At 43.0% G+C, this 24,251-nt stretch overlaps 1 long non-coding RNA gene across 1 annotated transcript in view; it reads left to right on the top strand.

Annotated features, from left to right (window-relative positions):
• The window catches only part of LOC112546285 (uncharacterized), a 108,964-nt gene that overhangs the window by 36,810 nt on the left and 47,903 nt on the right, over nt 1–24,251 (top strand). Inside the window, exons 3-4 of the long non-coding RNA XR_012901440.1 lie at nt 16,351–16,487; nt 18,913–19,523. This is a non-coding gene — a long non-coding RNA (uncharacterized LOC112546285). The remainder of the gene's footprint in view (nt 1–16,350; nt 16,488–18,912; nt 19,524–24,251) is intronic.

Here is a 24,251-nt window from a genome sequence, read left to right as displayed (position 1 = left end):
CTGGCCACAACCTGACAATGGGGCCCAAGAAGATGAAAATCCTGTAAATGCCCAACCAAAGAAGTCTCCAGGTGCTCTGTTCCTGATGATAGGGTCTGAGAACAGTATTTCCAACCCCAAGAATTCAAAGGATCAGATTGGCTTAAAATGATGAGATTGGGAGTGTAATTTATTTCCCCTCTGGTTTTTGAGTCTTTAGGGTGCATTCAGGTCATGTTTTCAATCTTCAGGCTTTTCCTAGCAACTATGAACACTAAAACCAATTTTCTTTAAGGGATAGCAGAAAAATAACAGTAGCTGGAGAATATTTTCATTCCTCCATAAACTTGGGCTTTAAGAAAACCCTCAAATATTATGACTTGTGATACAACCATGAGAGTTAGCAACCTTATTAGAATGGATCTTTGGTCTTGCTAATCAAGCTGTGTTGTGAAAGAAAAATCATGGTCATCGTTGTTTTTTGACTGGATGGAAATAACTTACAGTTGGGCTTCGAGTGAATGTATAACTTTTCTGCAACTATTCTTGCTAATATACACCCACTCCTAGATTTCCCAGATGGTACATGCTGCATAATTCCTTCAAAAATCAATGTTGCTACATCAACTTACAACAGCTGAGGTTCTGGGCTATGTAGGTGTGTACAGTGCTTAGCACAGAGGTCTTGAACAATAAGAATTAAAAGCAGCAATGAAGCTTAATCACATGGTGATTAGAAGTCACCAAAGAAGCACAGAGATGGCTGATACAAATTAATGTAAACATTGAAATAAATATTTACAGAATTATTTTGCAGTGGCTTATAAGGTTAGGTCAGTCCTCCTTACCAATGAAAGAAAGATATGCAGAGTGGTTGTTTTCCCTAGGTAACATCAGTGAACACTGGGCTTGGTAATAAACAAGAGATTTTATTAAGTATAAAAAGTAGGATTGAAATGGTTAAAAGTGAAAACATTCAGATGTAAGTAGTTTACTAATTAAAATGAATAGAAAATGCATAGATAATTCTAATCATCTAAGAAATTTGTTGCATGCAAATTCTTACTCTAAACAGCTGTTCTTATTTCAGGTATAAGCTTTCAGATTTGGCCTTTTACTCTGATTTGGGTTTACAGCCCTCAAAGTTTTTGTGTATCCTAGTAGGGTGTTCCAGGCAGTTTTGAAAAAAACAGCTGAAGACAAAGGGTTTGATTGCTTCCCTTTGCTTAAATAGACTTTCCCACAGGGTGGGAATATTTTGTTTTGCATCTCCCATCTCCATGGAATATTACCAGGTTCAAAATGGATTCCAGTACCACATGACATGTCTTTCTAGGACCAACCACCATTTGGGCTTGCAGGACAAGCGTGGCTGTTTACAAGGTATTGAATTGATCACAGAGTTATTAAATTTCCGGACACCAATAACAGCCCCCTCTAACACATTAAGAAGTATAAACAGATCCACACTTCTAACTTCACGTACAAGAATAGTACATGCATAAAAATAGGATAGTCGGCTCCAGAAGTTTGTAACTATAAAATTGATAGGTTACATGACCTGTTTGCATAAAGCATCTTTGTGTTTTTCATATTCATATTCACAAGCCAATTTTCATAAGGCATGGGGGGGCATCTCAATCATTTAGTTCAATAGAGTATAAATTGCTCTTATGCAGATTTTTTCACATAGTGGCTACGTCTAGACTGGCATGATTTTCCGCAAATGCAATCGCCATTTTCGCCATCAGGGCTTTTTTGCACAAAATGGTTCTCAGCTGTCTACACTGGCCCTCTTGCGCAAAAGCATTTGCCCAAGAGGGCTTTTTCCCAAACGGGAGAGACGTTGTATTTGCGGAAAAACACTGACAATCTTACATTAGATCGTCAGTATTCTTGCGCAAATTCAAAGCGGCCAGTGTAGACAGCTGGCAAGTTTTTCCGCAAAAGGACTTTTGCCCGAACAGGAGCAGCATACTAGTGTTCTTGCGAAAATTCAAGTGGCAAGTGTAGACAGCTGCTTTTGTGGAAAAACTTGCCAGTCTATACGCAGCCACTTAGTGAGTGCATCACAAGAAATCATCCTAAACAAATAGTAAAATTCTCAAGTTAAATACATACATACATATATACATATAGGCTGTGTCTAGACTGGCAAGTTTTTCCACAAAAGCAGCTGTCTACACTGGCCACTTGAATTTTCGCAAGAACACTGACTTCCTACTGTCTGAAATCAGTGCTTCTTGCGGAAATAGTATGCTGCTCCTGTTCGGGCAAAAGTCCTTTTGCGCAAAAGGGCCAGTGTAGACAGCTCAGATTTGTTTTGCGCAAAAAAGCCCCAATCGCGAAAATGGCGATCGGGGCTTTTTTGCAGAAAAGCGCGTCTAGATTGGCACGGACGCTTTTCCGCAAAAAGTGCTTTTGCAGAAAAGCGTCCGTGCCAATCTAGACGCTCTTTTCCGCAAATGCTTTTAACAGAAAACTTTTCTGTTAAAAGCATTTGTGGAAAATCATGCCAGTCTAGACGTAGCCATATAATATAGTCAATCCATTGTAACCCTCTTTGCTTCCTTTCCTTATGCCCTTGCACTATAGCTAGAGAGAAAGAATTGTTAGCTGTCTTAGCACTTTAAATAAAAACTCTCTCCTCTTATACTCTGGCATATCTTCTTATGCATTTTCTCTTACAATTGTGCCCTGTTTACAAGCTTTTCTGTAATGTAACTTCTAATTCTGTTATCACTGTGTGAGGTATTTTAAGATAGTTTGAGAAAGGCTATAAAAATAGAATCAACTAATAAATAGTCCCTCTAATGTTTTGGAGTCTCCTTGGTACAGAAGGTGTACTGAAGGTGATGATTGCCCGAGATTCTGGTACATGATAAATATGTTACCCCTGATGAGGGACAGCAGGTTTGCAGAAATGTTGGTGGTGCCCTGAATGCCCAGAACCCGTACCCCTCCCCCATTCAAACTCTCTCCCTCCTCACATGCCTACTGCTCTGAGAAGGACTTTGGGTGCTGGGTTCAGACTCTGGGAGGCAGGAAGGGATGCAGGCCCTGACAGGGAGCTCAGGTACAAGCTATGAGCTAGGGCTGCAGGGGAGGGTATAGAAGGGGGTGCTGTCAGCAAGCTCTGGGAAAGAGGTTGCGGGCTGGAGAGGGTATAAGCTGTAGGAGAGAATGGAATGTGAGGAGAGGGGGTGAGAGGTGCCATGCTTACCTGGGGCACTCCTCCCTGGAAGCAGCTCCTGGGGGGGGGAGGGTGCCAGGGGCTCTTCATGCTGCTTCCTGCCTGCTGCCCCCATGTACTTCCACCCTCATTCATCCACCAACCCCACCTGCTGCTCCTGGGCAATTTAAAATGCCCCAAGGAGCTCTGCCACCATCAGCAACAGCATAAGCGAGGCTGGAGCAGCTTCTAGACACTCACTCTGCTCAACTGTCAGCACGAGTCCCTGAGGTGGGGGGATGCAAGGAGATGTCTCTGTGCGAGTGTGTGTATGTACACACACAGGGAGGTGCTGGCAGCCAACACAAGTAAGCAACAGGAAGCTGCTCCTGCACTGCTGGTAGTAGCAGCAAGGTCCCTTGGGCATTTTAAATCAGCCAGGGGCAACAGGTAGGGCCAACAGATGCACAGGGGGCAGGAGCTTGCAGGGGAGGCAGGTAGGGCTGAAGAGAGACCTGGCCCTGAACTTTCATAGAGCCTGGCCCTGGGCCAGGAATATTTCCAGTGCCAGGGCACCACAGGCTCGGACAGCTCACAGCTTATGGAGGCAACAACTTAAGATCCTGGATTTTCTGATCTCCTACTCTCTTAGGCTGTGTCTAGACTGCAGGGTTTTTTTTGAAAAAAGTAGCCTTTTTTCGAAAAAGCTTCACCTGCGTCTAGACTACAGCCGCGTTCTTTCAAAATTAAATCGAAAGAACGCGGCTTTTCTTTTGACGGCGGTACTCATTTCACGAGGAAGAACGCCTTTTTTCGAAAGTGCTCTTTCGAAAAAAGGCATTCTTGAATGCAAACAGGGCTTTTTCGAAAGAGAACATCCAGACTGCCTGGGTGCTATCTTTTGAAAAAGCAGCTTGCTTTTTCGAAAGTACTGCTTGCAGTCTAGACGCTCTTTTTCGAAAGAGGCTTTTTCAAAAGATACTTTCGAAAAAGCCTCTTTCGAAAAAGTGTCTAGACTGCAAGCAGTACTTTCGAAAGAGGCTTGCAGTCTAGACGTAGCCTTAGCCAGATTCATCATGAGCATAGCTGAGCTACTTTCACTGCAGCAGCTGAGGAAGAGTGAAGTAAATGTGGAAGGAACCTAAGAAGTTAGGTTCTTCAGGACAGAGACATTTTCTTTAACTTGACTGGATATCCCCTGTGACAGGCTGCTAAGCCAGAGCTCTGCCACTACAGCCTGGCTGAAAAGGGCAGTTGAGGCCAGCCAAGCAAGCCCATGTGCCCAAGGGGCTAATGGAAACCAGCTGTGGGACTCATTAGCCAGAGGGCTAGATAAGGCAGCCAGAGAGGCAGTTTTTGGGGGAAGTGGAAGTGCCATAGAGAGGCTAAGTGTGCACCCCAGCCAGCTAGCGAGGATAGCTGAGTTTGCTGCACAAACAAGCAGCTCTGTAAACAGAAGGTGGTGAGAAATTGGCATGGACAATAAAGACATGAGTGATTGCACAAGAGAGGGTCTCTTGTTGGTCTGTGGCTAAAGAAGGGGTCCCAGGATGAGGGACCTGAGCAAGGACTTTGCCATACTCCGTGAACAATTATTAGGGCCTGTTACCGGTTCCCCTAAATCGTCCCCTACTCCCCCCCGTACGAACCGAACAGTGTCTACGATTCTCAGCATTTTTATATGTGGTCTTTTCGGACCGGCTCTCCTCTGGACCGGGTTTGGGTTTAAGAGGGCCTCTAGAGCTTCGGCGTAGGTGACCTCTCGGGTCAGGGAAGGGGGCTCGGGCCCTCCCTCTCTCCGAGCCCCGGCCCAGGGCCCTAAGGCAGGAGCACTCGTCCCTACTCAGTGGAGGGGGCTGGAGCCCCTAAACCCTCTGCTCACGGGGTCCATGGCCCTGCCCTGGGCCACTTCTTCCCCGACGGATCCTATGGCTCCCAGTGCAGGGCCAGACTTACTTGCTTTCTCCTCCTGGAATGCGCGCTCCTTCGCTCCGGCTCACACCCCCCTTGTCGGGGGTCCTTGCCCCTTTGTAAACTGCCTGCCTCGGCATCTATCTCCAGCCCCGCCCCCGCGCTCCTCGCCCAGTCCCTATGGGGCGTGCACATGACGTCATTTGCGGCGTCATCCAGCTGCGCCGCATTCATCCGTTCACCTGCAGTTGTGGCGCCGCCGCCGGCCTCTGGCGCACCGCCTCTGGACCCACGGCTGTCCGCCGTCAGCCCACAGTGGCGCCAGCCACCCTCCTCTTCTCCCGCCCACAACCTGGGGCTGTCTCCAGTGCGGGGCGGCGCTGCTTCACTGCCTGCCTCGTCACAGGACCCTTCCAAAATCATGGTCCGTTTTGCTCTATTTTATGGTCATACGATTTTAAAATTTGTAAATTTCATTATGTCAGCTACTTCAATCTGAAATTTCCTGGTATCATAATTGTAGAGGTCCTGACACAAAAGGCAATTGTAGGATGGTTGCACGGTTATTGTGAGAGGTTGAGCTATTGCTCCCCTTATTTCTGTGCTGCTGCTGGTGTTGCCTTCAGCGTGGGACAGCAGAAAGCTCTGGCTACTGGCTGGGAGCCCAACTCTGAAGGCAGAGCAGAAATAAGAATGGCATGGTATGATATTGTCACCTTTCTGTGCTGCTGTCTTCAGAGCTGGGCCTGCAGTCAGCAGCTGCCACTCTCTAGCTGCCCAGCTCTGAAGGCAGCTCCCTGTAGCAGCAGCAGCGAAGTAAGGATAGCCTGGTGTGACATTGCCACTCTTACTTCTATACTGCTGCTGACAGGGCACTATCTTCAGAACTGGGTGCCCAGCCCATAGCACGATTCTCTAGCCACCTTCCTCTGAAGGCAGCGCAAAAGTAAAGGTAGCAATATCACAACCCTTCTAAAATAACCCTCTGACTCTCCTATAATTCCCTTTTGGGTCAGGCCCCCCATTTTGAGAAATGCTGCTCTCCCCTATTATCTCTGTATAATATAAGGTAAAAGCCTACAAAAGACTAAAATTCATGGGAGGGGGCGGCAAACAGATTTCACAGTCTATGATGCATTCTTCATGACCATGAATTTGGCAGGGTCCTAACAGTTATGGTGTCATAGAAACAATAAGTCATAATAGCAATAAAACAACTCAAGGCTGGCCCTGAATTGCTGTTACTGATTTGCTGTAAACTCTGGGTAAATCATTTCTATTTTAAAAATGAGATTATGAATGTGTATATTCATTTGTAAAGCACCTTGAGCTGCATGGATGAAATTTACTAAAGTATTATGCCATTTTAATTTTGAAACCTTATGTAAGTATAGGTGTATACATTTATATTATATACTATAGACTCCCTAATTTTATACCCTTAGAAGATGTAAAATCAAGAATGCTTTTCTTCTCTCATATTGCTAAAGAAACATTTACTTCATTTTCCTAAACCTTGTTCACTTGGAAGTGATGATTGATGGACATAGAGAGAACAACATGAAGCAGCACATTGTTTTCTATGTTAAAGCAAATTCTAGTTTCTTTTCTGCCTAGCAGGCACTATTCTGAAACTCAAAGACACCCATCAACCCTAGCAAAACTTAAAATTCGATTACAGCAAATTATGCCAATTCCACTAAAAAAAAAAAGAGTGCCTTAAACTATTTAGGGGTAAGTGATTTTTTTTATTCTATTTGAGGCAATTGTTTTCAAGGTTTCTGGTCTTCATTTCCAGTGTTTTCCCCAATGCCACCCTACAGTGTTGCCTGCAGAGGTTGGCACAAAGTAACACACTGAACATATTGATTACCTAGTAAAATGGTTACCCTAGCAACTAGAACCCTATGAAAGCTCTTAGAACTTCCTTCCTTTCTCATCTGACTTATTTTTCCTTCCTCCCCCAATGATTTCAGGAATCAGATGGCAGCTACAAAAGTACCAAATGTACTGCTTTTGAGACAAGCTGGCTTGGGTGTAGATTATCAATTCCATTGGGAATCTGACTACCCAAACTGCTGAAGGGGAATGTGGCATGTTTCTAATTGACGGTCAAATTTTCTAATGCTTTTTATCCATTCCCTATTCATCAGCTCTTAAAATGTGTATTCAAATATGATTTAAGGAAGAGAATAAAAAAGCCAAAATTGGACTCTTTCAACAATGCCAGTGCACATAAGATTAGTGACTGAAAGAAGTTATTTATACCCTCAACCAAAAGTGTTCTCAGTTCTTTACAAAACTAAGACATGGTCCCTGTTCTGCAGACTTCACAATCTAATTTTAGCCATATGTGACATGTGAGAGTAACAAAACCAACTAAAGGAAAAAATGAGGACAAGGACAATAGCAATAAGATCATGGAGTTAATCGGGCTTGTGCCTATAGCAGTCTGATTATTCTAAAATAAATATACAATAGTGTGTTTGTGTGTGCTTTAAAATATTTATTATGGATGTTTATAAACAAAGGAAATTTCTTTTTCCATCTCCTATTTTGGTTTAACTCTAGTGCTGCTTATGTAACATTCAAATACATCCAGTAAACAGACTCAGCTTTTGCACATTCGGCCATTTTGATGTTTCGGAAAAAATTCCTTCCACAAGCATTAGGCAGATACTTGCTGGACCATTCATTTGTAAGCAGGTGCTGTAATTAAACTGAGAGAGAATTTAAAAAAAGTGATAGTGATTACATTAGGGTTTCTTTTAATAGAACAAGGGAGTCTAAGCTGGGGATTCAGAAAACAGGGCAGCATTGTTCTAGCTTTGACACATTTTCTTTCTTCTGGCAAATTGTAGTGATTGTTTTTGTCCCCATTGCACTGGCTTTCCCCAATTCCAAATAAAAATTGTTTTGAAAAAGCTATAATTATAGAGGTTACAAATAATATGACTCAACACAGATGGTCTTGGAACATTTCCAGAACATAATCACCTGTCGTGTGCACTAATTCCTGCCATGATTACGGCCCATTATTTCCAACAGGGTCCAATAGCTCTATTGTTAAAAATGTCATCCATTAATAGAGTACGTTTAAACTTGTCTGAGCTCTAGCTTGCAATGTTTCCTATGTCAGTTTGAGTTAAGTGGGTAGGGTATTGCTTTGAATGATAGATTTTTCATTTGTTCCACACCACTATTGTCAATAGGGAACTGAAAAAAATGTGATTAAACTACATGGAATCACAGATTAGCCATCCCTGAACAGGAATGGCACAAGCAAAACTTTTCCAGTAAATATTATCTTAAAAAGAACGGAAGGAGGCTGCAGAGCAGAAAGATATTCACAATAGTTAATTTCTGTAAGTGAAATACTAGGGGGGGTTGGTTTTATCTGAGCTACAAAAGGAAGAATTCTACCTCTCTTTTTCTGAAGAGATGGTTGCCTTGTATTTTCCTTTGTATTCACTGGATTGTTTGTCAGTTGTGTGGACAGGAGTACAGCTTGTAAAAAAGACTTGCTAATGCCTTTCTAAGATGCAGGCTTTTAAAAAAAATTCAGGAATGAAAACCCCATTTAATGTGGCACCATTGCTTGCCTCAACAAACTGAAATTAAACTCATTGTCACTTCCCCCAAATAGCTGCTTTCCACTGAGAAATAAAAGAATGATAACAAAGACCTCTAAAATGTAACATTTACCTCCTATACTTCTTAATAGATCCAGGACATTTGCAGAGCAGCCCTCTGAGGTATTTTTGACCACCTGAGTACACCACCATGCCCAGAACCAACCTGAGGATTTTAACATGAGTCGTCAGATGAATCTTTAGGCGATACCGCAACATTTATTAATTGTCTGTCAAAGATGTGTGTGATTGTAACAGGTTCCCTGGAACTGGGTGCTACCTGGCTGTTACCTAGAACTGGGTCACCACTGAGCCTGCCTGACTCACCAGCCTGGGTTTCCTTTCACACTGTACTGCTATGACAAGTTGCTCCAGGCTTCAGACTGCATTTTCACCAGCACATACACAGGTAGGGACACACCCAGCTGCAGAAACACACAGACACTGATCAGCTCTGCACAGGAAGGCTTCAGCTAAGGAACTACCCAGCCACTCAAGTGCATACCCCTCTGGAAGATAAACTGCAAATTATACTGTCTTGCACTGCACAGAGACTTGAATAGTATACACTCCTGAAATTCATCTCCTCCTCTTTCCCCCCCCCCCCAGCCCCCGCCAGTGTGGAGAGGAATATACACTCTTTTTTGTCCTAGGTTATGATTTCCTTCCCTTCTTCCCACACATACACTGGTTTTAGGCAAAATAAAAACAAGTTTATTAATGACAAAGATATATTCTAATTATAATAAAGGATAGCAAACAAATCAAAACAGATTACCTAGTGAATAAAACAAAAAATGCAATGTAAATTTAATATTCTAAAGAGATTGGATGTGTGTAGCTAAATCTCTCCCTAATTGCTGATTTAGGCAGTTTGCTGAGATTCTTGAGGGCACGTTGCACTTGCTTGCAGTCTATAACCCCAGGTATTCCTTTCACAGGGTAGAAATCCCTCTAGCCTGGGTCCTGTCTTTCTCCCCAGTTCAGTCCTTGTTATTCAGATATTTCAAAATGTCTCTTTGAGTGGGGGTCAGAGACAAACTGAAATGATGTTACTCCTCTGTTTTAAACAGCTTTTACTTTATTTCTCATACCTTTCAGAGGAAAAATACTGGTATTCTGTGACGGAGTTCAGTACCAAGTGACTTGGTCACATGTCTGTGTAGGGCCATAACCAGCATGAGTCAGAGGTTGTTTATAGCATCCTCAGGAAGGCTTCCCAGGGGGAGATGAGGATCTTCTAAGACCAGTTGTTATCCCTAATGGTCCTTCCCAGCCAACCATCTAGACTGATTGCATTCTATCTAGTAGGCATTCCCCAGGTGTAAACACATGTGTGACAGACACATAAGTAGTATTCCTAACTTCAGATATCAAAATATGACATGCATACAAATAGGATAATCATATTTGGTAAATCAAAACCTTTTCAATGATATCTCACCTGACGTATTTTGCATAAAATATATCATAGTTATGCCATACTCATGTTACCCTGGGACGCAGTAACGATTAATTTAGTGTTCTAATTAGGCACTCCCTAACTTTCAGAGATGTTAATTGTCCCAGGTCCCAGAAGAAGGGAACACCCGAAGCTGTATCTATCACCAGTAATAGGTTTTGAAATAAAACAGTCAGAGTCAAGATATGGGGCCAAACCATATATTGAATAATTTGAAATGACAACACATAAAATATCGACCTTGAGTATAAGTCCCACCCTAAACCCGAAGAGAAAGGAGACAGTATATCTCCAATACAAAAGATGGATACATTACATTCACTGAATTGAATAGACAGGTCTCGGTGCGCACGACCTCAAATGTGTTGGCTAATATAAAGCCTCGGCAGAGGAATGGTGAGGCAATCCCATGACAATATTCCAAGGCTCTTCAGCTCTGGTCTGGTCAGGATCCTCCGGCCTGGCAGGTGCAGTGGTCTGGACTCTGTGTCGAAGAACCTTCTGCTCTCCACTGGTAATCCAATATGGCATTGGATAGGCCCGCAGTAGTTAACACTGCGCTGGGCTGTAACCACTAACATGGGACCTCTCCACATGTAGCTGCCCCACAAAGGCAGAACAACTACTATCTACACCCACTATGGACACACTATTCAATCACTCACAGACTAACAGGAGAACATACAACATGCATACCAGGAACCTTCTCTCAGAGCACAAGGGACGAACATGGATCTGGAACTGGGAAGGAGAAGGAACCTGAACTAGATCATGACCGAGGTATATAAAGACTTTAAGGCGGGAAAATGTCATGAGGGCTGAGTGCACCACCTTTCAGGTAGTGTGCAGAGCTTTTAGGGTCATGTGCAGCTCTTTTGGGATGGAGTGCAACCTATTGGTGCTAGGTGCAAAGCATTGGTGCTGAGTACATCCCTGTAAATGGCAGGAAACCTTAGACAAAGAACCCCACCTTCACCCCGTAATATGCTGATAGGATTGTACACCAACATGGCTGACTCACAGACTCCATTTTGAAACCCAAATAAACTCTAGTCCAATTACATACATCTCAATACATTATAGTGGTAACACTCATGTCATAATATTACTATGAAGAATATGGAGTGTAATACCACAGTGATAATTGCAGCCTGCCTCTTCTTGCCTCTTCCCCATCTTGACTGCAGTAGAAGAGTCCTACTGCTGGAGTTGAAGTTTCTGCCTACTTGCGAAGTACAATATTATGGGGTGCAAGAGCTGGTAGTCCTCAGCCAGATAAGAATTTTGTGCCTTTCTGGTAAACTTCGCTCAGTGGCAGTAGGGGTTGGATGCTCAGCCCCTCCCAAGCCTTTGGGTATTGCTAAACACACTAAGGCTATGTCTACACTGCAGACTTTTTGCACAAGAAATGTTTTGCACAAGAGTTCTTGCGCAAAAGGTCTTGGGCAAGCGTGCGTCCATACTGCCATGTGCTTTTGCGCAGGAGATGTGCATTTGCTCAAGAGCATCCATGGTAGTGTATCTACTCCCTTGCACAAGAAAGCTCTGATGGCCATTTTAGCCCATTTTAGCCCTAGGATTTTCTTGCGCAAGAAACCCCTGTTGCCTGTCCACACTGACTTCTTGCGCAAGAGCTCTTGCGCAAAAGGGCTTATTCCTTATGGGGAGAGGAATAACTCTTGCACAAGAAGCCCTCTGTTCCAACGCTTTACTGTAAATTTACTTGCGCAAGAACACACGTTCAGTGTAGACGCTCCACAAGTTTTTGTGCAAGAACAGCCATTCTTGCACAAAAAGCCTGCAGTGTCGACGTAGCCTATGAGTTTGCATGTGTGGAGATTTGAAGGATGGAGAGGTTGCTGGGTTTGATTTACATCTCTAAAGACCGATCAGGGGTTTTGGCCCTCCAACCACAGAAGCTATGTCTAGACTGTACGCTTCTTTTGGAAGAAGCTTTTCTGGAAGAGATCTTTCGGAAAAACTTCTTTCGAAAGAGAGCATCCACACAGCAAAGTGCATCGAAAAAGTGATCTGCTTTTCGAAATGTGGATGTATCTTTTGAAAAGATATGTTGGATGCTATTTCACATTTAAGTTGTGATTACTATGGATGGAGTGGCCATCAGGGCACCTGTGCTTTTTCCTGGAGGCCTCCTCTTTCAAAAAAAAATCCCTCTTCTCCATTCAGACATGCCTTTTTCTGAATGAGCTCTTTCGGAAAAACACTTCTTCCTCATAGAAGGAGGTTTACGGCTGTCAGAAAAACCCCTGCATTCTTTCAACTTTCTGTCAAAAGAATGTGATTGCAGTGTGGACATAAGTGTAGTTTTTCTGGAAAAACAACCATTTTTCTGGAAAAACACTGTAGTGTAGACATACCCATAGCTGTCTCAAGAACCAAGAATGTATTTCATACACTGACATCTGCAGGATCTCTGTAAAAGGCTGAAATCTTCACACACAGAGCTCATCCCCTGGTAGTTCCTGTCCCTGCCAGTAGCATGATTCCCTCAAGTGCTATGCTAACATTGCCTTCCCAAAACACTGAGGGTGTGTCTAGACTACAGGTTTTGTTGAGAAAAGTGGACTTTTGTTGACAAAACTATACTTGTGTCTACACTACCGCCGAGTTATATCGCCATAACGTCGACAGAACTTGGCAGTTTTGTTGACGACGGTAAACCTCATTCTACCAGGAATGATGCCTTTTGTCAACAGAGTTCTGTCAACAGAAGGCGTTATTGCATCTACACCGTCCTTTGCATCTACACTATCATGTCGACAAAGTATCTTGCTTTGTTGACAGAACTGGATGTAGTCTAGATGCTCTTTGTCGACAGAAGCTTTGTCAACAGTATCTGTCGACAAAAGCCTGTAGTCTAGATGTACCCTGGGGCTACGTCTACACTGGCCCCTTTTCCGGAAGGGGCATGTAAATTTCAGCAGTCGTCGTAGGGAAATCCGCGGGGGATTTAAATATCCCCCGCGGCATTTAAATAAAAATGTCCGCCGCTTTTGTCCAGCTTTTAAAAAAGCCGGAAAAGAGCGTCTAGACTGGCCCCGATCCTCCGGAAAAAGCGCCTTTTTCCGGAGGCTCTTATTCTTACTTTGAAGTAAGAATAAGAGCCTCCGGAAAAGGGCACTTTTTCCGGAGGATCGGGGCCAGTCTAGACGCTCTTTTCCGGCTTTTTTAAAAGCCAGAAAAAAGCGGCGGACATTTTTATTTAAATGCCGCGGGGGATATTTAAATCCCCCGCGGATTTCCCTACGACGACTGCTGAAATTTACATGCCCCTTCCGGAAAAGGGGCCAGTGTAGACGTAGCCTGGGTGTCTTCTACTCAGTAGATGCTATTGGGGCGGGAGTTGAAACTCATGGGACTTAATGTTGACACAGGCAATGTTCATTCATGCTGGTCTTTGCTTATGCATTTGGAGGAGGACAATTTGCTATAGGAACAACTTTTCCCCCAGCCAGGGAGGAGCTTCTCAGAGAGAGGAGAAAGATGAGTTGATTTTATGACTTCTATTTTCTCCTTTTGAACAGTGTTGGTGGTGGTTTTAATACTTTTATCCTCTCTGTTGGAACAAATTGTCTTTTATTTATGAAGAACATTAAGGGGATGCCTGTGGGAAGGATAATTATTGCACAACCAATTCTTCGGAGTCCATAAAGGCAATAAAGTCACTGAGCATGAATGTCAGTAACTGAGCTTGCTACTTTGACCATTGGACAGTAAGAGGAGTTCCTACAAGGAGACAGAGAGGAGGGGTTGTGGGACAATTGTTAGTACTGATGGCCACAACTCATTGTAGATGTTTATGGGGGGTGGAGGTGTCAAACTGCGTGTAAATGAAAAGGAAGAAAATGATCAAATTTGATAAATAAAAAAGATATTGGAATAGTCAACAGATGTGTCATCTTATCAGTAGTTTATGAAACAGCCTTAACCAACAGGGATTATCCCTCCAATGTTACCTAAAATATACTGATACCTGTTCTCATATTAGTAATAAAAAACCCAGTCTGATTGTATGCATCCATCAATCCTTTTATCCTTTTGGGCTGCATGTTGTCTTAATATGCTCTGGTATTTCACAGCGGGTATATCTAGATTACAGAGTTTTTCCGGAATACCCTGGAAACGCTCTGCCACATACAAGGAATGCATCTGCTTTTCCGGAAAAAAAAATTTGGAAAAGCAGATGCATTTTTTGGCATCCCTGTAAACCTCGTACTATGAGGAAGAAGGGTTGTTCCGAAAGAGGGTTTTTTCCTGACATTTGTCCCTGTGTAGATGGGTCAATTGTTAGAAAAGCCTCTTTTGGAAGAAAAGCGGAAAAAGATATGCAAATTGCGATTTGCAATTTGCGTATCTTTTTCCGATAGAACTTTGTAGTCTAGACACAGCCAGCAAATACTTCCTTGAACAACTATAGTTAAAAGCACAACAGACAATTCAGTAGTATTCTTTTGAAAGGGAGAGAACACCTGAAATATTTCTCTTTGTTTCCTCCTTACCCGGCTCTCAACATTTATTGGAAGATTCACAGAAATCCTCTTCCCTCACTTACAGGTGACCAAAAGAAACAGAAAGGTACTAATGAGCACCATTTGTTTGTTTATTAATTAGTCCAGCTAGAAGCACCTAGCTGTGACAAGCTGTGTCCTTTAAAAAAAAAATTAACAAGGAAACTAGGAGTCAGATTGTAGCATGAAGGACTATTGTTTGGAATTCAATAACCTCTCTTACAGTTATCAAAATACCTGGCAGTAAGCTAGAGATGTTCTCAAACATTTGGGGAATGGAAGAATGTTTCACTCAGTTTCATCCAAAGGCAGTACAGTGAGTCAGTTGCCTAAGCAATGTTGTGCGTAGTGTTTTGTCTTTCAGAAAACTCTTTGTAATATATCAGAAGCTCCTTTTTAGGTTTGGGTATCTGTACCAATGACAGAAGAAGCATATGTGTAGTACAGAGACTCACGATTACTCAATAGATTTTAAGCTTACAGCAGGAGTGGTAGACGTTCCCTAAAAATGAGGAGGCCACAGGTATCCGAACCATGGCCCAGCCCTCCAGCATTGCCATTTTCTCCTTGTCCCCCTCCCTCGTGTCAAGCCTTCCCCTGTGGCTCTGATCCTGTGCCACTTCTTCCCCACAAGAACCTCACTTTCTGCTCACATCTTTCCACTCCAGTTCTCTCATCGCTCATGCTTACAACCAGTAAATGTGATGGGGACATTGGCCCCCGGGCCACCCTTTTCCAACACCATTGGCTCAGACAGAATTGATATGTAATGCAGACACTGAACTCAGACAGCCTGGTTTTCTGTTGCTCTGAATTTTGTCAAGTCATTTACACTAACACAAACTGGGTGCAAAATGGGACCGGTAGTCCCATTTGTGTAAATAACTTAATGAAGCACACCACAATGGAAGGTCAGGCATGCCCTGTGTTTTTAAACATCATTGAGGCTTTGACAGCGAGCCAAGACCCTTCCTGTACCTTGGCATAAGAAAACAGGCTAAGGATGAAATGTCAGCTTCTACTTTACATTTTTTAGTTTCCCTGCTATTTTCCCCTGAGGAAAGCGGTGAAAGTCCCCCATGTGATTCCCTCACCTGCTTAAGGCCAGGCATCACAGAAACCTTTCCCTTCGAATGGAGAAATGGGCCTCCCTTTGAAATAATTTCAATCAGTTCCAATTTCTTTCACACCAGCCAGATAAATCACAGCAGAGGGATGCAAGCCTCCCACTCTCCCCAGGGGCAAAGTGCTCTCCGTCCCCAATACACTGGCTCCCCAGCACACTTCCTCCCCAGTACCTCAGGCAAGAAAAGACTCCACCTGAGAGCTGTAAGCAGGGGTCTCATCTGGCAGTATGATGCATTGACCGGAAAAGGTCAGCTACCTTTACCTCTGCTTTTTGGCTATGATCTTTAACAGACTGCACCATTTTAAGAAACTATTTTTTCCCCGTGATCATGATCCCTCCACTCAGTTAATAGATTATTGAGTCTGGACTCTACCTGCTGCTTCAGAAGAAGTACAATTTGTCATAACAGCAAAGCTAGCATGTGTGATTGTAAGCCCCAAATCATTAATCTTGGCCCTCAGGACTAACGTGTGACCATTAATCTTTATGAATGTGCTATAGAGAAAGTAAATCTTTCTCTTTTCCCTCTTTTCCAGTGAGTTTAGATTTCCTTATTCCTGACCGTGAGAGTGCATCTGGCCAGTCGCAATTTATATCAGTGTTTTGGTTCAGTTTAGGAGCATTCTTTAAGATGGAATAACCCGAGGCCCTTATACAATGAAGACACTTGTGAGTAAGTTATGAATTTGAATAGTCTTGTTGAATTTTACACAGCACAATCTGTGCCTCAGTTGACAAAAGAACTTAAAATTAGTGATGGCACTTTCGCTTCTGATTTGGTGACCGAGATACACATTGTCAGGTTTATTCAGGATTTAATAGAATCCAGATGCACATGCCCAGTGATTACAAATGTTATCTGAGTTAGAGGAAGCTGTTGTCTGTCTGCTACAAGAATCTAGTAGGTAACATAAAAAACTCCTGAAAATTAGACTTGGAGTGGGAGTGCGGGACTCGGTATTATTAGAACTGAGGACACAATACTGGCTACGTGAAAGGGAATGGCAATGCTCCCATTGACTTCCAGGGTGTCAAGATTTTGCCCAAGTATTTTTGTAAAGAGGGTTTATTTTGCTGAAAGACCCCTTTATTTACCAAAACCTCTCTGTGAGAGCTAATTTATAATCTGGTCAGGAGGTGTGGATGGATATGTACCTCCATGGGTCAGTCACAACAAATTTTCTACCAGCCTATCATCTAGTCTGCTCTCTAGCACAGACTGGAAATTGGCAGAGCTGCTAATTACTGAACACTAAAGAAAAATCTGCTATTTTGATTAATGTCTGTTTTCAAAATGTTACTGTTATTTCAGCTGTAATTTGGGGGAAAAAAGTTTGCTCAGGACAACTGTGCTAGGTCTCTGGCTTTTCTTTGCCATTGTACAAACAATGGCGCATTCCACATTCTCAGAATTAACAGCCAGGCTTTCAAAGTTACAGTTAGCACATGCAATTGGGCACAGACATACATGTGCATCTAACTTATAAATGCAACTAGCAGATCTGAGAGCACAAAGCATGTGGGCGCATATGGCTTGTTAGGTATCTAAATGGATGGGAGTGGACAAATATCTGATTTATGCATACAAATGGGACATATGTTTATAGCTTTTTAGTAATTTTCCTAAAAAGATTGATTCTCATTGGTTGGTAATCATTAAAAATATGTTCTTTTGCAACTAAACACAGGCTTTGCACTAAATTTGGTAACTCAGAAGATACATGATATGAATACCTATTCACATAAGCAATTACATATCTTAGTTTTATCCAGATTCTTAATGTTTCCATTTTTCGTTTTATAAAATAATATATTTATTTATTTATTAGATTATTTTTACTTGTGATTTGTGTCAAGCTATATTTAGCTTGGAAAAATCAATTTCAATTAAAAATGAACAGTTTTTATTTTTACTAAATAAAACTATCTTAAAAGTGCTAGATACATAAGAAAAATGTTTTTAAACACATATTTTTCATTTAAAACATTAAGGAAGTATTATGGGTAATTAGTGAATTGAACTGATTGTTTCTGATCACTATGACCTTGTAATTATTAGAAATATTAGATATTAACCTGTCAAACCCAGTTTTTATTCATAGATTAGAAGAGGAATCCCTGAACTCAACTAGATATGAAGAAAATATTCTCTTTGGATTTGCATCAGAGGTTACTTACTAATGTCAAAAGATAGTTTAGAAATTCTACACTGATTCAGTACTTTCTTTAAAACTTGGCTAACCTGTGCTCTTAAAATTATTCATTTTTATTTAATTTAAATGCTTTTAACTGATTATAAGATTAGGACACAACATAAATTGTCAATTTGAAATTTATTTAGAAATAGCTTATTTCAAAACAAATAAAAATATTTAATATAAATGTTTAAAAATATAATTTAATTTTTTTTTAATTGTCAATTTTTCTCCACCCTGTTGAACATGCATCTGCAAATGCTGAACTTTGAACAACCAGCCTTGTGCGCATTTGCATAATTATGATGAGAGCTCTTAAATTATTTTCCCATTTTAAGACGTAATCTAGATCAGTGTTCCCTCTAATCTTTTCCATCCCTGTGCCATATAATTTGATATGTGCAATGAGGCATGGCGCACCACCAACAGAAACACAAAACCTAGCTGTGGAGGCTCTGCTAATCATCTGGACAGCATCTGAATTTCTCTAGTCTCATGAGCACACAGCTTACAGTGAATACTGGTCTAGGCTGCAAAGTTAAGTCAATATAAGGTGCCTTTAGTCAACCTAGTTGTGCATGTGTCTACACTTAAATTTGTCTCTCACTGACGTAAGTGCCCCGTTACAGTGATGCAGGATCCCTACTTCTCTGATGCTATGGTTGATGTACTGCAGCTGACACAGCATGAATGTAGACATTACATTAGCCCTAATGGTCCCCCAGCAGCTGTCCCACAATAAACAACACTGACCACTTTGATCACAACTATGGACTCCACTGGCAAAGGGCCATGGAAACCAGAAAGGCTCCTTCCACTTTAAACCCCTGCAACATTTTGAAATGCTTTTTCCTGATCGTACAGCTTGACAAGTACACTTAGCAGTTCTCTATTGCATTATAGACCACTTGGCCATGCCAGAGATACACTCCAGATGCTTTCTGCTTGGAATAGACAGGAAATATTGGGCCTCTCGGGAGAAGAGCCTTCAAGCACAACTACAGACCAGCCATGGAAATGTGGACATCCACAAGCAGATTGCAAGGAGGATGCAGGAGAAAAAGCATGTCAGGGTCTAGTAGCAGGGCCATATGAAAACAAAGGAAGTGCGTCAGGCATGTCAGAGGGTCAGGTGGCCAATAGTTGAGTCATAGACCTGCTGCTTTTACAGATATGCATGCTGTACTTCCCAGAGACCTCATCACCAACCCACCCGCTAACCCCTGCCTGAACAGAAAAGATGATGCTGATGATGAGAATGAGACATGTGGCTCGGGAGTCCAGCTACTCTATAAGCCAGGACCTGTTGGAGACTCCATTGCAGCCCACTCACTACCAGCAGTCAAGCAACCTACTGCTGGGGAAGGAACCTGGGATAAGAGTGTAAATGATTCGCTGATGTCGCCCCCAGCCTAAAAGGACACAGATATTGACTTTTCATTAGCATATTAGAAGAAGAAGTGGTGCAACAAACAGAGGTAGCATGGTTACTTGCTTTTTGTCCCTCTGAAGAGGTAAGCAGGATCCTGGGGGGGAGGGGAGAGGGAGGAGGGATGTGGGACAGTTTGTTTAAGTATATAAAGATGCCCCTTGACTCCTCTTGAGAGATCTCAGTGCAGATTTCAGGGAGGTGTTCTGTAGTCCTCTCCTGGAAGTTTTTAGGGATGGCAGCCTTACTCCTTCCGCCTTGGTAGGACAGATTTTTATGCCAAGCAGCAGTAACTTCAGCAGGCACCATTGCCATAAATAGGCTAGCTCATATGTGTCTGGCAAGCTTCGGGGCGCCAACAGCAGCGGCTGTGCTCTCTGCCTATGTTACCCTGGGGCATGAGATACCACCTAAAACCCCCATTCCCTGTGAAAAATGATGCCAGTATTCAGGCTCATTGCCTTATATCCATAGTTTCATGAGGCCCAGTAGTTCCCTCTTCATTTCCCTCCCCTCTTGTGGGCCTTGCTCACCATGGCTGGTGCTCTGAGTGGTACCATGCACAAGTATTCCCCAGCAGAAATATCAATAAGCACATCTTCCTTAAACCTCTAGAGGAGCAAGGGAAGGGAGTTCCAAATCTCAACTTTAACTTTCCATAGTGACTATATTGATCATGGCACCACTGTGTTTGATTTGCAGCTGCTACATTGTGGCTTTGAGGGGGGGAGGTTCCCCTCCATATCTGTGGAACATTTGAACCAGATAAGGAGGAGACAGTTGGACAGTGAAGCTACATCTAGACTCTAGACTACAAGTCTCTTTCAAAAGAAAGCGTCTAGACTGCAACCACTTCTTTTGAAAAAGCGAGACGCTTTTTCAAAAGTGAGCCCCCAGGCAGCCTGTATGCTCTCTTTCTAAAAAGCCATGTTTGCATTCAAGAACGCCTTTTTTCGAAAGATCACTTTCCAGAAAAGGTGTTCTTCCTAGTAAAATGAGGTTTACCACAGTCAAAAAAAATGCTGTGTTCTTTTTATTTAATTTCGAAAGAATTTGGCAGCTGTTTAGACACAGGGGAAGTTTTTTCGAAAAAAGGTCACTTAAAAAAAAACACCTATAGTCTAGATACACCCTAAGTAGCTGAACCCCTGTTCTCAGTCACTCCTGTGCAACATGTTTCTGCCACATCATGAATTGCCAGAAGTTCCCAAAAACCAGTGTTCTGGACAGTGGAAAGTTGCACACTCCTACCTGCCCGTGGTGGCCAGTACTATGTATTGACTCTCACTCCTGGGGAGTATGCACAGCTCCAACACAGAGAGACAAGTATGCATGTACACAAGTAATATACTAACTGCAGAAGCTTTATTCCAATGTAACCAGAGTTGACCAAAGTTTTTCATGTAGACTTGGCTTCATCTTGAACTTCAAAATATTGAGCTTGGTTCTTCTCTCAGTTACACCAGAGTAAGTCAGACATAACATTGTTGAAGTCACAATTCGATCCTCATTTACATCAGTAAAAATGAAAGAAGAATCGGGCCCTTTGTTCTTTTGTTTGCTTTTAAAATATGTCTGTAGACCTTTGTTCCTGAATAGCAGGTGCTTTACATAGGGCTTGTAAATACAGCAACCTGTTGTAAGTGTATTCCATGTATTAGCCAGGAACATGTGCAGAATCAATTTATAGGGATTGATCTGCAAATTGGAAACTTGAGGACTTGTATTTTGAATAGGTGCTTCCAAATGAAAATGTTGTGCTTCAAACTAATGAAAAACCATTACCGATTGAAGTCACACAAAAAATGCGTGTTTACATGAAGTATGGTCAGTAAGCAAGATATTCCTGCTCAGCAACTGTCTTGTCTAGTTTCTTTTCAATGTTATTTAAAATAAAGAGAGCCACCAAAGTACAATAGCTCAGCTTCCAGGTGTTACATGGTATCAAAGCTGGAAACATGCTTCCTTTATTTTTATACAAATAGAATTGTTCAGCTTTAGACCACTTATATTTATCTCACACAGTCATGCTTTACAGATAGTGGTTGCATACTGATCGTTAAGCCATGTTTAACTTTCCAAAAAAATTTTTTTTTTTTTTTTTTGCTTTGAAAAGATCTTTAAAACTGAGTCTGAATTAATGTAGTTCTCAGCTGTGATTTTAGTGACACTTTCGTATCAGGGCCTGATTTTCTTAACTGCCTGCGTATCATTGAATCGGAGCACAGAAATATACTACACTACAAAAATAATCTCTTGATTTAAAATGAAAGCACAACTGAATAAAGGCATAAAGTGAAATGACAGTGCATCCCATCCAATTTACCTCCTTTGAGTTCTACCGCATGTTAAATGGTGGCTTTTCCCTTAATCTTTGAACTGAAGAATCAAGGCTATTTACTGTCATCCACAGAACTTCAAACATGCTTTAATCAACTCCAGTGTTCATCCCTGCACAGCCTTTGCTTGAATACGCAACTCTGAATGCCAGAAAGCTCTGGTTTGTAATTCCTTGAGGGCCAGCCCCGATGAAAATGTATTCTACCACTTTGGGTGCAGCACGTCTTCTCAGATCAGTGGCGTAGCCATGGGTGAGCCATGGCCCACTTACTTAGGATCCAGGCCCACCTACCTGCTGTCTACTCTCTGCTCTCACCTGGGGTAAGCCCTGCTGCTCCTCCCCCCCCCCCCCCCCCCCCCCCCCCATCAGCAGCTGTGGGCAGCCAGAGCAGGAAAAGCTCCAGCACTCCAACTCCACTCCATGCTGTCAGGAGCAGCAGGCTGCTGGAGCTGGGCAAGCCCTGGTGGCCTAGCCCCAAGCTCCCCACCAGCAAGCCCCCATGGCCTCATCCCATCCCACTCTCTCTAAGGCTGGTTGGTGAGAAGCGGCCCAATCTCTCCAGGCTCCGTCCCCACCCCCACATCATTGGCCACCCATCTGATGTCAGGACCAATCCAAGTGTCCCTTTCTGGCTACACCACTGCCTCAGTTCCAGTCAATTCTGGGGGTAGCCAGGAGCCAACACAGCCCCAAAGCATTAAGCCAGTCTCAGGGCCCCTCTAATGTATGTGGAGTGGTGGTCATAGATTTGTAGAAATGTAGGGCTGGAAAAGACTTCAAGAGGCAGGATTAAGTATACATAGGCCTCCCTTAGTGATGTCTATACTGTAACTTGTAGCCCTTTGAGCCTGAGTCAATTGGCCCAGGCTCTGAGACATGGTACCCTGGTTTTTTATTGCAATGTGGATTACTCAGAGGGTCTGGGATCCAGACCCTGAGTCTGTCTGATTAATGTGTGGATGGAAAGGGGACTTGGGCTCAAACCTGAGTTGGAGCCTGGTTTTCATATAGAGTGGAGACATATTCAGAGGTTACATCTACATAGTACAAAACACACCAACCTGTTGCAGGGAGGCTCAGCGCTTGTGCCTATGGACTTGAGCTTACACAACAACATTCAAACCAGACCCATAGATGTTCAGATGTGGGCTGGGACCTCGGCTCTGACACTCACACTCCTCCCCAGCCTCAGAGCCTTTGCTCTAGCCACAAACCCACTTTTGGCAGAGCTATTTTTAGCACTGTGGTACAAGCCCCATGAGCCCAAGTCTGAAGCTCCGGGCTCAGATACTCACTGCCAAAGGATTTATTTTTTGCCATATGGACAAACCCTTAAAGGCTGTCACGTAGACAAGGTTTGTCGGAGGACAGGGTGCTCTGGGCACATAAACCTTTTAGATGCTCTGGTGTGTGGTGTGTGTGGAGGGACTCAGATGAGAGGGGGTAGCATAGAGCCTATGTAACCCACACACCTACTGTGTTACCAACTTAGCCCAATACTCTGGGGTATGCTAATTTATTAGGGTTACTCTTATGGGGCTGGGGGGAAATTAACAATTATATCAGTGTACTGCTTGTGCTTACTTGCGCTCTCATATGGAGCTAAATTCTCCCTGCCGCCAATTCCCCCTCACAATAGAGCTCTTCTGCAGGAATTAGGTTCCTCTGGATGGGGTTCTTCCCACCTTACTAACACACACAGACACTCACACCCACTAACAGAGCACACCTGAGATGACTGGTTAATCAGCACTCACAAGCTGACCCATCATATGTCCCTGGACTCAGCTGGCTGGGTTTAACAGCAATGCCACACTGCACCCTCATGTGCCTTTGGACTCAGTGGGCTGGATTTAACAGCACTTTAACATGCCATCCTCATATGCCCCCAGGTTCAGCACCTCCCTATCTCCACTTTCCCACCACAGTCATTTGCTGGTAAACCACACGATGAGCAAACCCCACAGGATTTTGGGCACTACAGGGATCTTTAGCTTGGATAAAAGAAGCGTTGTTGCAGAGCGAATGGGGAAGCCAAAACAACACCCCTTGAGGAAGAGTGAATGAATGAGAAAGAAAAAGAGAGAAGCAACCAGCTGGAGCCAAACACACAAAACAGTTACAATATTAAATCTAATGGAAACTGTTTACAAATGTTAGGGCTAGCTAACCATATAACTGTTTACATAGTGCAGAGTCAGGAGGCTATGCTTAGAGAGAAGTAGTTGGGAGGTGGGGGAAGAGGGAGAGAGAGAGAGACCTCACCACTCTGTGGAGCTTGTACTGATCAGGGTTCCTAGATGGTGATGGGAGTTGGGGGTCGAGGGCAGGAGACAAGAAGAGCAGAGCCCTCAGCACGATCAAACAGGAGATGAGGAAATCTCAATGGAACTGATGCAGTTTAAATCCAGGTATCAGAACAGTTTCTCTTGGGCAAGGGAAGGAGTTTTTATAGGGATAGGACAATAGTTC

Source organism: Pelodiscus sinensis, chromosome 2, assembly GCF_049634645.1.
Source record: "Pelodiscus sinensis isolate JC-2024 chromosome 2, ASM4963464v1, whole genome shotgun sequence".
Classification (NCBI taxonomy): Eukaryota; Metazoa; Chordata; order Testudines; family Trionychidae; genus Pelodiscus; species Pelodiscus sinensis.
This window is presented reverse-complemented; position numbering and strand designations above follow the sequence as displayed.